General features: G+C 30.7%; 1 protein-coding gene across 1 annotated transcript in view; it reads left to right on the forward strand.

Moving 5' to 3' along the window:
* Window positions 1-14,751, forward strand: part of LOC105254157 (beta-1,4-glucuronyltransferase 1) — a 52,561-nt gene that overhangs the window by 10,184 nt on the left and 27,626 nt on the right. The gene's annotated exons all lie outside the window — the stretch shown is intronic.

Below are 14,751 nucleotides of genomic sequence, written 5' to 3' on the forward strand. Positions count from 1 at the left end.
ATTAATGTTAATGTTAATGTATTATGTGTTAATATATTAAGCTTTGATGATCACAATCTTTTAAAAGAAAAGCCTAAACATAATCTTTACGATCAATAAAATGCTTTAAAATATTTTTCTCTTTTAATTTTCGAGAAATCAAATATTATCAATCGCGAATTCAATATTTTTTTTCCATATTGGGAACGTGATACAGTCATTGCACTTTATTGTTATTTGTACACAGTGTTATACAATCGCGTTATTGTCCGACCTCCGCGTATTGCAGCGATACCATAATATTACATCATTATTTATTCATCGCGACGTCGATCCATTGATTATATTGTCGCGTCGAAAGCAATATAACGATGATTTTATATCCTTTTATCTATATTTTTTTTATTTATGATGATGAGTCACATCTCGGGAACATGTTAATTATTTCTATATCTCGTATTGTTAATCTTAACGAAAAATTAAACGCGGAGCTATATTAGCATTTTGTCCCTCGTATAATCTTTACATTATTGATAAACTGTGCAACGAGAAAAAGAGATCCGCGTGCAATTAAATAATTTATCAATATGCGTGCTGACGTGGCAAACTCGGACGCTCTCCGAGTTCTTTCGCAGGATCAGAATCAGCAAAAGCGATTCTTGCAAACGTAGCGCTCATGAAAGTGCTAATTACACTAGATGGAAAATTTAATTATATACAAATATTTATACAAAGTAAATTAAATCAAAGTGTAACATATAAATTATAGTGCAATGCAGAATGAATAATATAATAAAATATAATATTTAATGAGAACAATAAATAAAATATAATATTTAATGAGAACAATATAATGTAAATACACTGAGAAAAATTGTTTGATTGTACCAACAAGACGTATATGATTGAAGGCATTGCGGTTAAATCAAACAAGAAGTTCTAATTATCATGATAAGACTCGATATTTTATAACTAAAATGTTTAATAGATTTTACTAAGGATTTGATTATTATTTTCTGGTTGGATCTATAAAATTTCTTGTTACATTAATTTCTTTGCTTGCTTCTTAACTTAACTCGTATTTAATATTTGCCACGAAATGTATATAAAGAATTAGTATTAACATTAAATCCAAAGTATATTTTTTTTCTCTTAGCAGTAGTGCCAGAAAGAGGACGCTAGCTCTCTGAGTGTGTTTGAGCTGCATCCTCTTCTTGCATCACTTTAATTTCTAACAAACTGAATTTAAAATAATTTATTCAATAATCTGGATTGAATTTATCCAATAATCTTGATAGAATTCAGAATATTAAACAGACTTTTGAGATTAGATGCAAAAAATTTTAGACGACTTGGTGCTGGGGAGTTTAGTAATCAGAAAATTTGGTAAATTTAACAGAAAGAAATTAATCAGATTTATCTGGTAATTCCTACAAGAATTCTGGTTCGTCCATTTTCCAACAAACATACTGGTTGAATCTACCAGAATTTTAATTAATGCAACCAGATTTTTTCTCAGTGCAGATGTATGTCTCATAATTTAATTTCAATATCAATAGATAAATTTTAGAAAAGATACTGAAACATTGAGGAAAGAAGAGCTCCAATATTACATACTTAATATCGAAAAATTATCGGATAAATTCTTACACTGAGAAAAATTTTGATTGTATCAACAAGACGTATATAATAGAAGGTATTTTGGTTAAATCAAACAAGAATTTCTAGTTATCATGGTAAGGCTCGATTTTTTATAACTAGGACGTTTAATAGATTTTACTATAAAGATTTGGTTAGTATTTTCTGGTTGGATCTATAAAATTTCTTGTTACATTAATTTCTTTGCTTGCTTCTTAACTTAACTCGTATTTAATATTTGCCACGAAATGTATATAAAGAATTAGTATTAACATTAAATCCAAAGTATATTTTTTTTCTCTTAGCAGTAGTGCCAGAAAGAGGACGCTAGCTCTCTGAGTGTGTTTGAGCTGCATCCTCTTCTTGCATCACTTTAATTTCTAACAAACTGAATTTAAAATAATTTATTCAATAATCTGGATTGAATTTATCCAATAATCTTGATAGAATTCAGAATATTAAACAGACTTTTGAGATTAGATGGAAAAAATTTTAGACGACTTGGTGCTGGGGAGTTTAGTAATCAGAAAATTTGGTAAATTTAACAGAAAGAAATTAATCAGATTTATCTGGTAATTTCTACAAGAATTCTGGTTCGTCCATTTTCCAACAAACATACTGGTTGAATCTATCAGAATTTTAATTAATGCAACCAGATTTTTTCTCAGTGCAGGTGTATGTCTCATAATTTAATTTCAATATCAATAGATAAATTTTAGAAAAGATACTGAAACATTGAGGAAAGAAGAGCTCCAATATTACATACTTAATATCGAAAAATTATCGGATAAATTCTTACACTGAGAAAAATTTTGATTGTATCAACAAGACGTATATAATAGAAGGTATTTTGGTTAAATCAAACAAGAATTTCTAGTTATCATGGTAAGGCTCGATTTTTTATAACTAGAACGTTTAATAGATTTTACTATAAAGATTTGGTTAGTATTTTCTGGTTGGATCTATAAAATTTTTTGTTACATTAATTTCTTTGCTTGCTTCTTAACTTAACTCGTATTTAATATTTGCCATGAAATGTATATAAAGAACTAGTATTAACATTAAATCCAAAGTATATTTTTCTTTCTCTTACGAGCAGTAGTGCCAGAAAGAGGACGCTAACTCTCTGATTGTGTGTGTTTGAGCTGCATCACTCTTCTTGCATCACTGTTTATCAGTTTAATTTCTAACAAACCGAACTTAAAATAATTTATTCAATAATCTGGATTGAATTTATCTAATAATCTTGTTGGAATTGAGAATATTAAACAGACTTTTGAGATTAGATGGAAAAAATTTTAGACGACTTTGTTCTGGTAAGTTTAGTATCATTAACCAGAAAATTTGGTAAATTTAACAGGAAGAAATTAATCAGATTCTTCTGATAATTCCTACAAGAATTTTGGTTCGTCCACTTTCGAACAGGCATACTGGTTGAATTTACCAGAATTTTAATTAATGCAACCAGATTTCGTTCTCAGTAAATGCAGAGTGAATAATATAATAAAATATAATATTGAATATAAAATATAATGAGAACGATATAGTGTTCCGATATATTTCGAAATTATCTTTCAATTTAATAAATGAAAAATAACGTATCAAATTTAATGAAGCAAGCGATCATTAGACGATGTTATCGATAACGCGGTTAAGGAAATAATCCCATGTTTGAGTGAAAAAAATTGGATAAACTCGCGTGTGCCTATGCGTGTGTATATATACACACATACACGTGCTTGATAGGTGCGTCTGACAAAAGAGCCGAGGCACCGGGTGGTTCTGTTCGCACACAACACATGTGCTCAGACAGGACGACCGCCAACAGTCGCAAGGCAGGAAATCGATCGGTTCGTTCCAACGTTCTAGCCGGCTTCGCCCCGACCTTATTCCACGCGTCCAAAATTTAATTGCATTCCGTGCAGAGCTGCTGGCCACCGTCCAAACGAGCGTTGCACCGGATCGATTTCTCCGCGGGGAAGGGGGAGAAAATGATTGCTCGCCGATCGGATTCAACTTGTGCCAAGCCGCTTCGATCGCTTCGAAACACGACGATGTTATTTCAAAACATGACGATGTTGTTTCGAATTCGCACACGCTATGTTTTTCTTCTCTCGGAAGGATAAAACAATTAATGCGAGATAAACGACGTAAAATTTCCCTAAATTATAGAATGCAAATTAAAGAGAATTTAATTTATTCTTCTAAATTAAGGAATTAAATTTATTCTTTTTTTTTCCTAAATTAATTTTTCACGATTCTCTAACATAATATTTATTATTGTGTATATTATTGTGTACATCCGTTATATGGCAATCGATACATGTAATATATGTATTATTGTCTTACTAGAGGCGAGGAATTTTCTCTAATTATGCTCACGAACTTTCATAAGATATTTCAGATGTTTTCGCGAATTTGTGAAAATGTAGAATGATGGAACATGTGCATTGTTTCCTCTCCCATTTCTTTTTTTATTTTACAAGCCTGTCATCGCATATGACGAAAGACGAGCAACAAACCGAGGCTGGAACGAAACGAGGACGAGAGCGTTGACTCGTTCGAATGACAGACACATAAATCGCGGATTCCTAATTAACCCTTCACTAGTCGACGGGTGTCGCGCTGAGCGTGATGATAGCTTTAATAAACGATCGCCACAACTGTACGAATAGCGATAAAATACTCGATAAACACTTGTTTTCGAGTGTCGTGCACAAAATGCGCCCGTCAATATTCAACATTCAATATTAATGTCGATGGACGCGATAAATAAAATATGCGCGAGCAATGATGTAATATCGTATCGCATCTTTATATATTTCGCGTGTCGCATTTATCGAAAATACCACGGTTCAGATTCTAAGAGTCGAGGGGATAAATTCTGTCTGCGAGTCCATCCTTGAGGATCATAGGGAGATTTAAGCTAAGTCTGAATCGGATCTCGGAATCAAGTCGGGTTCAGACTTCTCTGAGATCGTCGTGTGAAGAGGTCTTGTTCTAAGCTGGTCGAATGCGAGAGCGAGCCATGTAGACCCATGAAAGAATCGTATAGTTAACGATAAGGGGGATTTACGTGCATGATGTGATAACGAGATGTCGATTAATCGACGAACGCGTTGGCGAATGCCAACAATAATATAGTAGAGGATAGTCAGGTCTCCTTCCATTCGTAATATCGAACGATAAGTCTTAGCACCTGCATCCGAACCGATAATCATAACACAGTCTGCCGTCAAAATTCACCTCGGATCGATTGCCCTCCTTACACCAATTTTAAATTTATGCGCAGTCGACACAACTGCAAAATTCTACACAGAGCTATTTGGCCAACTTCCATTAGATTACGTCAACGATAAAATATGTATACCTTGCACGAAAATGGATAAATTCTTATTATCTCATTAAATTAAGGTCTGTCGTCCATGACAGATCTTAATTTAATGAGATAATAAGAATTTATCCATTAATTTCTCGTTATTAAGTATGTAAATATTAGGTATGTATTGGAGTCCTTCTTTTCTCAATTTTTCACTATCTTTTCTAAAATTTATTTATTGATATTGAAATTAAATTATGAGACATACACCTGCACTGAGAAAAAAATTTGGTTGCATTAATTAGAATTTTGGTAGATACAATCAGTATGTCTGTTGGAAAATGGACGAACCAGAATTCTTGTAGGAATTACCAGATGAATCTGATTAATTTCTTCCTGTTAAATTTACCAAATTTTCTGGTTAATAATAACTAAACTCACCAGCACCAAGTCGTCTAAAATTTTTTCCATCTAATCTCAAAAGTCTGTTTAATATTTTGAATACCAACATGATTATTGCATAAATTATTTTAAGTTCAGTTTGTTAAAAATTAAACTAATAAACAGTGACACAAGAAGAGGGTGCAGCTCAAACACACACAATCAAGGAGCTAGCATCCTCTTTCTGGCACTACTGCTGGTAAGAAAAAAAAATATACTTTGGATTTAATGTTAATACTAGTTCTTTATATACATTTCATGGCAAATATTGAAAACGAGTTAAGTTAAGAAGCAAACAAAGAAATTAATGTAACAAGAAATGTGATAGATCCAACCAGAAAATACTAATCAAATCTTTATAGTAAAATCTATTAAACATTCTAGTTATAAAAAATCGAGTCTTATCATGACAACTAGAAATTCTTGTTTAATTTAGTCAAAATGCCTTCAATCATGTTCGTTTTGTTGGTACAATCAAACGATTTTTCTCAGTGTAAGAATTTATCCGATAATTTCTCGATATTAAGTATGTAATATTCGAGCTCTTCTTTTCTCAATGTTTCAGTATCTTTTCTAAAATTTATGTATTAATATTGAAATTAAATTATGAGATATACACTTGCACTGAGAAAAAAATCTGGTTGCATTAATTAAAATTCTGATAGATTCAATTAGTATGTCTGTTGGAAAATGGACGAACCAGAATTCTTGTAGGAATTACCAGATGAATCTGATTAATTTCTTCCTGTTAAATTTACCAAATTTTCTGGTTAATAATAACTAAACTCGCCAGCACCAAGTCGTCTAAAATTTTTTCCATCTAATCTCAAAAGTCTGTTTAATATTCTGAATATCAACATGATTATTGCATAAATTCAATACAGATTATTGAATAAATTATTTTAAGTTCAGTTTGTTAGAAATTAAACTAATAAACAGTGACACAAGAAGAGGATGTAGCTCAAACACACACAATCAGAGATCTAGCGTCCTCTTTCTGGCACTACTGCTCGTAAGAAAAAAAAATATACTTTGGATTTAATGTTAATACTAGTTCTTTATATACATTTCATGGCAGATATTGAAGACGAGTTAAATTAAGAAGCAAGCAAAGAAATTAATGTAACAAGAAATTTTATAGATCCAATCGGAAAATACTAACCAAATCCTTATAGTAAAATCTATTAAACATTCTAGTTAGAAAAAATCGAGTCTTATCATGATAACTAGAAATTCTTGTTTGATTTAATCAAAATGCCTTCAATCATGTACGTCTTGTTGGTACAATCAAACGATTTTTCAGTGTAAGAATTTATTCGATAATTTCTCGATATTAATTATTATATTAATTATAATATTAATTATTATTTATATAATATTGGAGCTCTTTTTTTTGCTCAATGTTTCAGTATCTTTTCTAAAATTTATCTGTTAATATTGAAATTAAATTATGAGACATGCATCTGGATGTCTATCGGCGATGTTTTCCGAAACACTTGCATCAACTTTCCACGCTTAACGCATCTGGTTTGTATCCTAGAATTACATGTTTATCAAACATTCGAGAGAGATTCCGAACATGTTGTTGAAGTTATAAAAGAAAACCCACTGCGGCGAAGCGAAACTATAACCCGTCGTCTTATCCGAGGCTTAAATATTTATCCGTCTTATCTAGCCGAAGTGCACTTACGTGTGCATAAGCCGCATGCATATTCCAGTTACGAGGATGTCGCAGAGGTCATGCGACATCCTCGAAACGACCTTGACGAGGGAACTCATGACGAGGACGAATCGTAAGGTGAAAGCTCGTACCGGTCTTCCGATTGGAAATCGCGCACGCACGTGATGTTCGTTCATTCTACCAGGGATGACGTTATCTCTCGAAGAGAGTGTACATGCGTTCGCTCGAAAGATCGAATTTCGAAAGGATTGATTGCGGATGACAAGAAATTACGAAATCAGACTTCAGATTCAGAGCTGCCCGGGAATCCAAGTGACACATATATGAAACTCCTTTCTTCGTATGTCGAAATTTTAGTAATGAAATAGCTCGATTTTTCTCACAATATAATTTTTTTAATCGCAATTATTGATTCCGATTAAAAGTATTTATTATAACAATTTTAATAATATTTCTTTATTATATATGCATGCTAATTTGATATTGATAGAACGATTCGTCGATAATCTGTAACCTTGTAAGAAACAAATATAAATTGTTACAGAAAAATTTGGGAAAAACCTAAAATTAATAAATCCACTAGCTTAAAGAATACAGAATGACGCAAAGATTACGTCACAATCGATCAAAAATGATCGAGGTTGATGTTGTTGCATCACTGTTTGTAGCTAATAGCTTCGTGGTTTTTGTGCTCAATCATCTGGCTGTCTCCCTCGGATAATCCTTCTTAATCATCCGATCGCACGCTTAAGTATAACCGCAATCTTATTCTTATAATATCGTACCGTTCTCACGAATGAAAAAGTTGTTTGATATATTATATTGCATGCACTTTTTTTATTTATTTACGTTTAAAACATTTGAGTTATGTCCATCTATAATTCGACTTTAAGCTTATAAATATTATGCATCTTTGAATGTTTAATTATATATGTTCGAATATTTCCAATGTAGATGGTGTGTCGCGTTTTTACTATAAATATCATTCTCTTCATAGTTTTTAATGTCAAATAGTTAAGTCTCGTGTTGAAATTTTGTTGCTCCAAACTATCTTAAAATTAACTGGAAAATAAAGCTTTATTATGGCACTTTATATTTCCGAATAATAAAAACTTTTTTTATCCAATTTATTTTGACGATTATTATCAATATCTTATATGCAATAATTTCTCAATATGCAGATCAATAGATAATTTAAGTAAATAAATATGGAATTTATTTTCTTCTCGCTTTTATCATGAAAATTGAAAAAAATTTAATTTGTTAAATATTAATTTAGTTTCCGAATAATAAAAACTTTTTTTATCGAATTTTGACGATTATTATCAATATCTTATATGCAATAATTTCTCTATATGCAGATAAATAAATAATTTAAGTAAATAAATGTGGAATTTATTTTCTTGCTTTTATCATGAAAATTGAAAAAAAATTTAATTTGTTAAATATTAATTATTGCTCGTTTCTTAATTATCATGTTGTTAAATATTAATTTAGTTTCATGTATTTTAATTAAAAATGCAATAAAATATAAAATAAGATGCACCTACAGCTGAATGTTGGAAAAATTATAAATGTTATTTTTTCTAATATCTTCCAATTTATGGAATAAATTATAATGAAAGTGAATTTCGCGCGCGCGAGTGACCTTTGAATTAAATAATCATTACATTTGATTAAAGGTGACTACGTGGAGTTCGGTTAAAAGAGATGCAGGGATCTTTCTATTAGCATGTCGGTCGCGTACCATTCTGTGAAAGTTCGAATCGCTTTCTTCGATCGCAACGACTATGTATCAGTAGTCGAAAGTAAAATCGGAGCAACTTATCTTACCGTCGCATCTTAGAATCACAAGATGATCTTGCGTAAGCAAAAACTAAATTTAGATATTTTAGCATATTTTTTCACACTTATTATAAATTTAAAAAAATTGAATAGATGAAAGAATTAAAAAATTAGATTTTTTTTTAAATGTTGATCATGAGATTTAAAGCAGAGGAATATTTAATCATTCAGAAAGATTAATTAATTAATCATGTATGTGGAAATTCTTGTTTTTAACCTATGATATATTTTTGAAAAAAATTTATTATATTTGACATAAAATGATTCTCCACAAAACTTGGCCGTATATTTTATGCATCTGTTCGATGCATCCATTATTGGATTAGGCATTCCGACGTCGCTCTCGAGAGATCCGAAAGTATGATGTGATCGTGTGTTATAATCGCGATCGAGCGACACAAAAATGAATAAGTCTCTCGAAGGAGGGACCTCGTCGATGAAATGTGAAAGTGCTCGACCGGGCTTGAGACGAGTGCTACTACGCCAGCACTTCAGGAGAACTGTATTTCTCAATCGATCTGTATATTATATCTTTAAAGATTGGGGTGATCGCGTGTAAAGATGACTATTCATTTTTTAATTACAAAAGAGCATAAAGTCCAAAATCACAAAGCGATGTGCGCACGAAAAATTATGTATAATGTATAAATGAAAAAAATAATAATTTTATTCTAATTAAATTTTTTAAAACAAAAACATATAAATGCAAAGTATACATTTTCATAATTATAAAAAAAGTAAATTGTTAAGAAATATAACGAAGCATTGATAGTAAAATATAAAAGAATTAACTAAAAGTATCGGAAAGAAAGTTGTATAATTATATTATTATAATTGCATCTTTATATCTATAAAATATTAAAGTTATTTGAGGAATATATGTCAGTAAAGCTGTATATGTGTGCCAAAATCCTCGGATTTGTCTGGAAAAATTGTATGTCTAAGGATTGAGTTTCACGAGAATGGTGATTTTCTTCTGGACACAAGGGCTAATTCATAAGGAATGGTAGAGCACATTTACAGAGGTGGATAAGGGTGAGCGACCGGTCAAAGTGCCTTTTAGCGAGAGAGGGTACATTGTAAAGACACAATGGCGTCGCAATCGATATTCAGGATATAATAATATCGCAAGTAGAACGTTACTGTTGTGATGCAATATTGACTTGTGATACGAGATGCTAATTGAAAACAAAACAAATCGCCAACAATTATGATAGCTCCACAAAATTTTGCAAACTTATCATATATTCGGTCATGAGAAAAGTGTTTGTCTCGAAACATTTATTCCAACACTGAGAAAAATCATTTGATTGTACCAACAAGACGAATATGATTGAAGGTATTTTGGTTAAATCAAACAAGAATTTCATGATAAGACTCGATTTTTTATAATTAAAACGTTTAATAGATTTTACTATAAGGATTCGGTTAGTATTTTCTGGTTGAATCTATCAAATTTCTTGTCACATTAATTTCTTTGCTTGCTTCTTAATTTAACTCGTATTCAATATTTGCCATGAAATGTATATAAAGAATTAGTATTAACATTAAATCCAAAGTATATTTTTTTTCTCTTAGCAGTAGTGCCAGAAAGAGGACGCTGGGTCTCTGATTACGTGTGTTTGAGCTGCATCCTATTCTTGCATCACTGTTTATCAGTTTAATTTCTAACAAACTGAATTTAAAATAATTTATTCAATAATCTGGATTGAATTTATCCAATAATCTTGTTAGAATTCAGAATATTAAACAGAGTTTTGAGATTAGATGGAAAAAATTTTAGACGACTTGGTGCTGGGGAGTTTAGTATTATTAACCAGAAAATTTGGTAAATTTAAGAAAAAAATTAATCAGATTCATCTGGTAATTCCTACAAGAATTCTGGTTCGTTCATTTTCCAACAGACATACTGGTTGAATCTACCAGAATTCTAATTAATGCAACCAGATTTTTTTCTCAGTGTGATAAGATTCGATTTTTTATAACTAGAACGTTTCATAGATATTTTACTATAAGGATTTGGTTAGTATTTTCTCGTTGGATTTATAAAATTTCTTGTTACATTAATTTCTTTGCTTGCTTCTTAACTTAACTCGTATTCAATATTTGCCATAAAATGTATATAAAGAATTAGTATTAAATCCAAAGTATATTTTTTTTCTCTTAGCAGTAGTGCCAGAAAGAGGACGCTGGGTCTCTGATTACGTGTGTTTGAGCTGCATCCTATTCTTGCATCACTGTTTATCAGTTTAATTTCTAACAAACTGAATTTAAAATAATTTATTCAATAATCTGGATTGAATTTATCCAATAATCTTGTTGGAATTCAGAATATTAAACAGAGTTTTGAGATTAGATGGAAAAAATTTTAGACGACTTGGTGCTGGGGAGTTTAGTATTATTAACCAGAAAATTTGGTAAATTTAAGAAAAAAATTAATCAGATTCATCTGGTAATTCCTACAAGAATTCTGGTTCGTTCATTTTCCAACAGACATACTGGTTGAATCTACAGAATTCTAATTAATGCAACCAGATTTTTTTCTCAGTGAACTTGCGATATTCTTTTTATCACAGTTAATTATAACTTTAACACGTTGAAAATTATTTCCTTCTTTATTAACTTTATAGTTCTTTCTAAAATTTCTTCAAAAATATTTGCATGCACAATTGAATTATTTGCTAGAAATATTTCTAACGATCTCTTTGAAATTAATAATGTACACATTAATTGAACATATATAGATACGAGTTTTTTTACGCTATTTCAGTAGCTCCTTGACCTAATATCTTAGTAGATACGTAGAAATAACATAGATAGACTATGCAATCATCACTACAAGTTTGCATATCTGTCTATAAGAGAAGTGTCCGTAAAAGAGAAGAAAGTATGCTGTTTTAATAAAGAATGATGTATTTTTTCTTCACGCACATTTAATCATCATGGAATTCGATGACTTGGCGATCATCATCGATTTGCCAATATGCGATTGGAACTCCGCGCAAGTAAAATTGCACGAGAATGCAATTTTTTATACACTTCAATTTTCTGATAATAAATGCGTTAATTTAAAAATCTCTAAATATATATCTCTAAATATATTGCATTGTATTCACGGCAGTTACTGACAGCTGAAATTTGATTTAAAAAAATTGATTGTTTATGCTATATTATATTATATCGTACCTTGTGAAGCATTCGCTTAAATTATTGTGCGCGATATCCGAATTTTTTTTATTTAAAGATACGTATATTAAGCTCGATGCGATTGTATAAAAATATATCTCTCTTTGTCCCTCGGGATCTGAGGAGTCGTAAATTCATCGCGAATATCTTGCAATACATACGAAGGGGATCGTTATCCGCGCGAACAAAAGAAAAAGGAGAAGTGAGATTGTCGCATAAAAATGTGCACACTAGCGTGCCGCTAAAAATTACCGTTGCGATTGAGCGGGTTTTACAGGGAACAAAGAATCATTCCCGCACCCCCGTCATTCCCGGACGTTTCGTTTCGCCTCCGTTCGTGCCTCCGCAAATGAATCGAGATTTGCTATCGTCATTATGAATTCGCGTTTTCGCGACTGTGAATTAATTCATCATGACCGTTTACGAACGCGTGACGTTTTAAATGTTATTTAACTCTCGCTCTCGAGGAACATCGATTGTGCGAGAAGAAAGAAGTGGCAGGTTGAAAGAATGTTACGCTGTTATCCGTGACTTTGAATTCTTTGATAAAAAACATAGGTGCTATAAAGGCTTGGATAAGACTTATTGTTAGATAGAGAAACACGCGAGTTACTTGATTTTAGAATACGGTGAAAAAATTCAAATTGTACGAGTTAAATAATTAGAAAATTAAAACTGTACTAATTAAATTATATAAATTAAATAATTAAAAAATTCAAACTGTACTAATTAAAAAATTCGAATTGTACTAATTAAATAATTAAAGATTTTAGAGGAAAATTTTTTTTTGTCGAAAATATCGCGGCGATATATTATTATACACAATGAGAGAGAATTTATAAAGATTGTAAAGATGAATTTTCGCGCATTTTCAATTTTTCAATCGCAAAAATAAATTGCAAACAGAACAAATTTTTTTGGAATCTTTTCACTGCTAATTACATTGAAATTGAATTTACATTGAAATTGAATTTCAGTGGATATTGCTTATATTATTCAGTGGAAATTTTAATAACGACGCGGTATGTGCGTCTCTGAAATTCGTATGACAATCTACGAATTTAAAAAAAAATTAAGAGTTCTAGTAGCACTTTTCATAGTTTTCTACGGTTCTAAAATTTTAGATCGATGTCCCAAAAATTAAAAATTGTTTTATTAATTTTTGTAGAACTATGAAAAGTGCTATCAGAACTCTTAGTATTTTTTTGAAATTCGTAGATCGTGCCAGCTTCACAGATACACGCTATATGATAATTTTGTTTTCAATAAATGTAATTAAGCTTACATATTTTTATAAAATATCATATGCTTTTTTGTATGTATAAATATTCAAATTTATTAATTTTCGAACACATTGCGAATTCAAAAATTTAAAACGATAGCTTGATATGATTTAATAAGTTATGCAATTTATATGTAGTGTTTTAGCACAATTTGTATCACTCTTGTTAGTCATTATTTCCGTTATCAGTTTTGAGACATTTATAAGTGGTCTTATCGATAGAATTATTTATGATAAAAATAAATAACGTAATCTTTGTTAGAATTTTTGTAACATTTAAAACAGGAAAATTTTCTTGCGATTGTGAGATAGATTGCTAAATGATTGCGCAGTTTACTGTTTACATGTGATAAAAGTAGCTTTTTTCAGATGCTATTACACTATCGAAGAAAACTTGAAATTATGAAACTTTACGAAATAATCTATCAATTTTTTAATATATTAACAAACTATTTACAAAAATTTTATGACCTGAATTAGCGGAAATCATAATTCAGTTTTTTTTTTGTGAGTATAACAATTGATTTAAAGAATGAACAAAAAAGAAAAGCTTCGAGGTTCTTCCTGAGAACCCTGAATAATTAATAATCCCTGAGAAAAAAGTTATATCAACTTTTATACAACTCTTTTTGAGAAAATTGTCAACATATATATGCTTTTTCGTACCGAGACTTCGATAACCGACATAAGATTGTGTAAAATATTTATGTAAAATTGATTCTCAGAGTTATAGTCCTTCTCTTTCTCTCTTTCTCTCTCTCTCTCTCTCTCTCTCTCTCGAAACTTCAATAGAACTTTGCTACAATAGAATGAGTTCAGTTGCCAAGTCATACGTAAACTAATATCGTAGATAAGGCTAGATATAATTTAAAGATAAGGTTCGATATAATTTAAACAATAAAAGATTCGCACTATCTTCCAAGCAAAAAAAGATACATGTTTGTCAAAAGTCAAAAGAATGCGGAAAAAGATATGCAAGCGGGAGATAAGAATGTTAAATTCCGTTAATTTGGCGAAGATAAACCTTGAAGCGATTTTCTTCATCGCAGCAACTCAACGGGAACGTATAACTTAAAGTCACATAATTAAACTTTTAATGGCTTGAGTCATTATGTAAATTTGAGCTTTCAATTCCGATTCGATATTTAACTTGTTTTAACAACAATGATATTTTTATCGCGACAGCAGGTGGAACGAATTTAACATGCGACATGTGTTTCAGCTGATTAGACAGTTGTATAACATTCAAGCTTTTCAGACGAAATTATGCTTTCAAAGTTCTAATTTCAATCGTATTATTTTCATTCAGGTATCATAGCAAATGATTTTGATGCAAAAATAACGGGCTTCAAATGTTTACGCGAGAATGCCGTTTTATAA

The sequence above is a fragment of the Camponotus floridanus genome, unplaced genomic scaffold (genome assembly GCF_003227725.1).
Source record: "Camponotus floridanus strain SB8 unplaced genomic scaffold, Cflo_v7.5 scaffold157, whole genome shotgun sequence".
Classification (NCBI taxonomy): Eukaryota; Metazoa; Arthropoda; class Insecta; order Hymenoptera; family Formicidae; genus Camponotus; species Camponotus floridanus.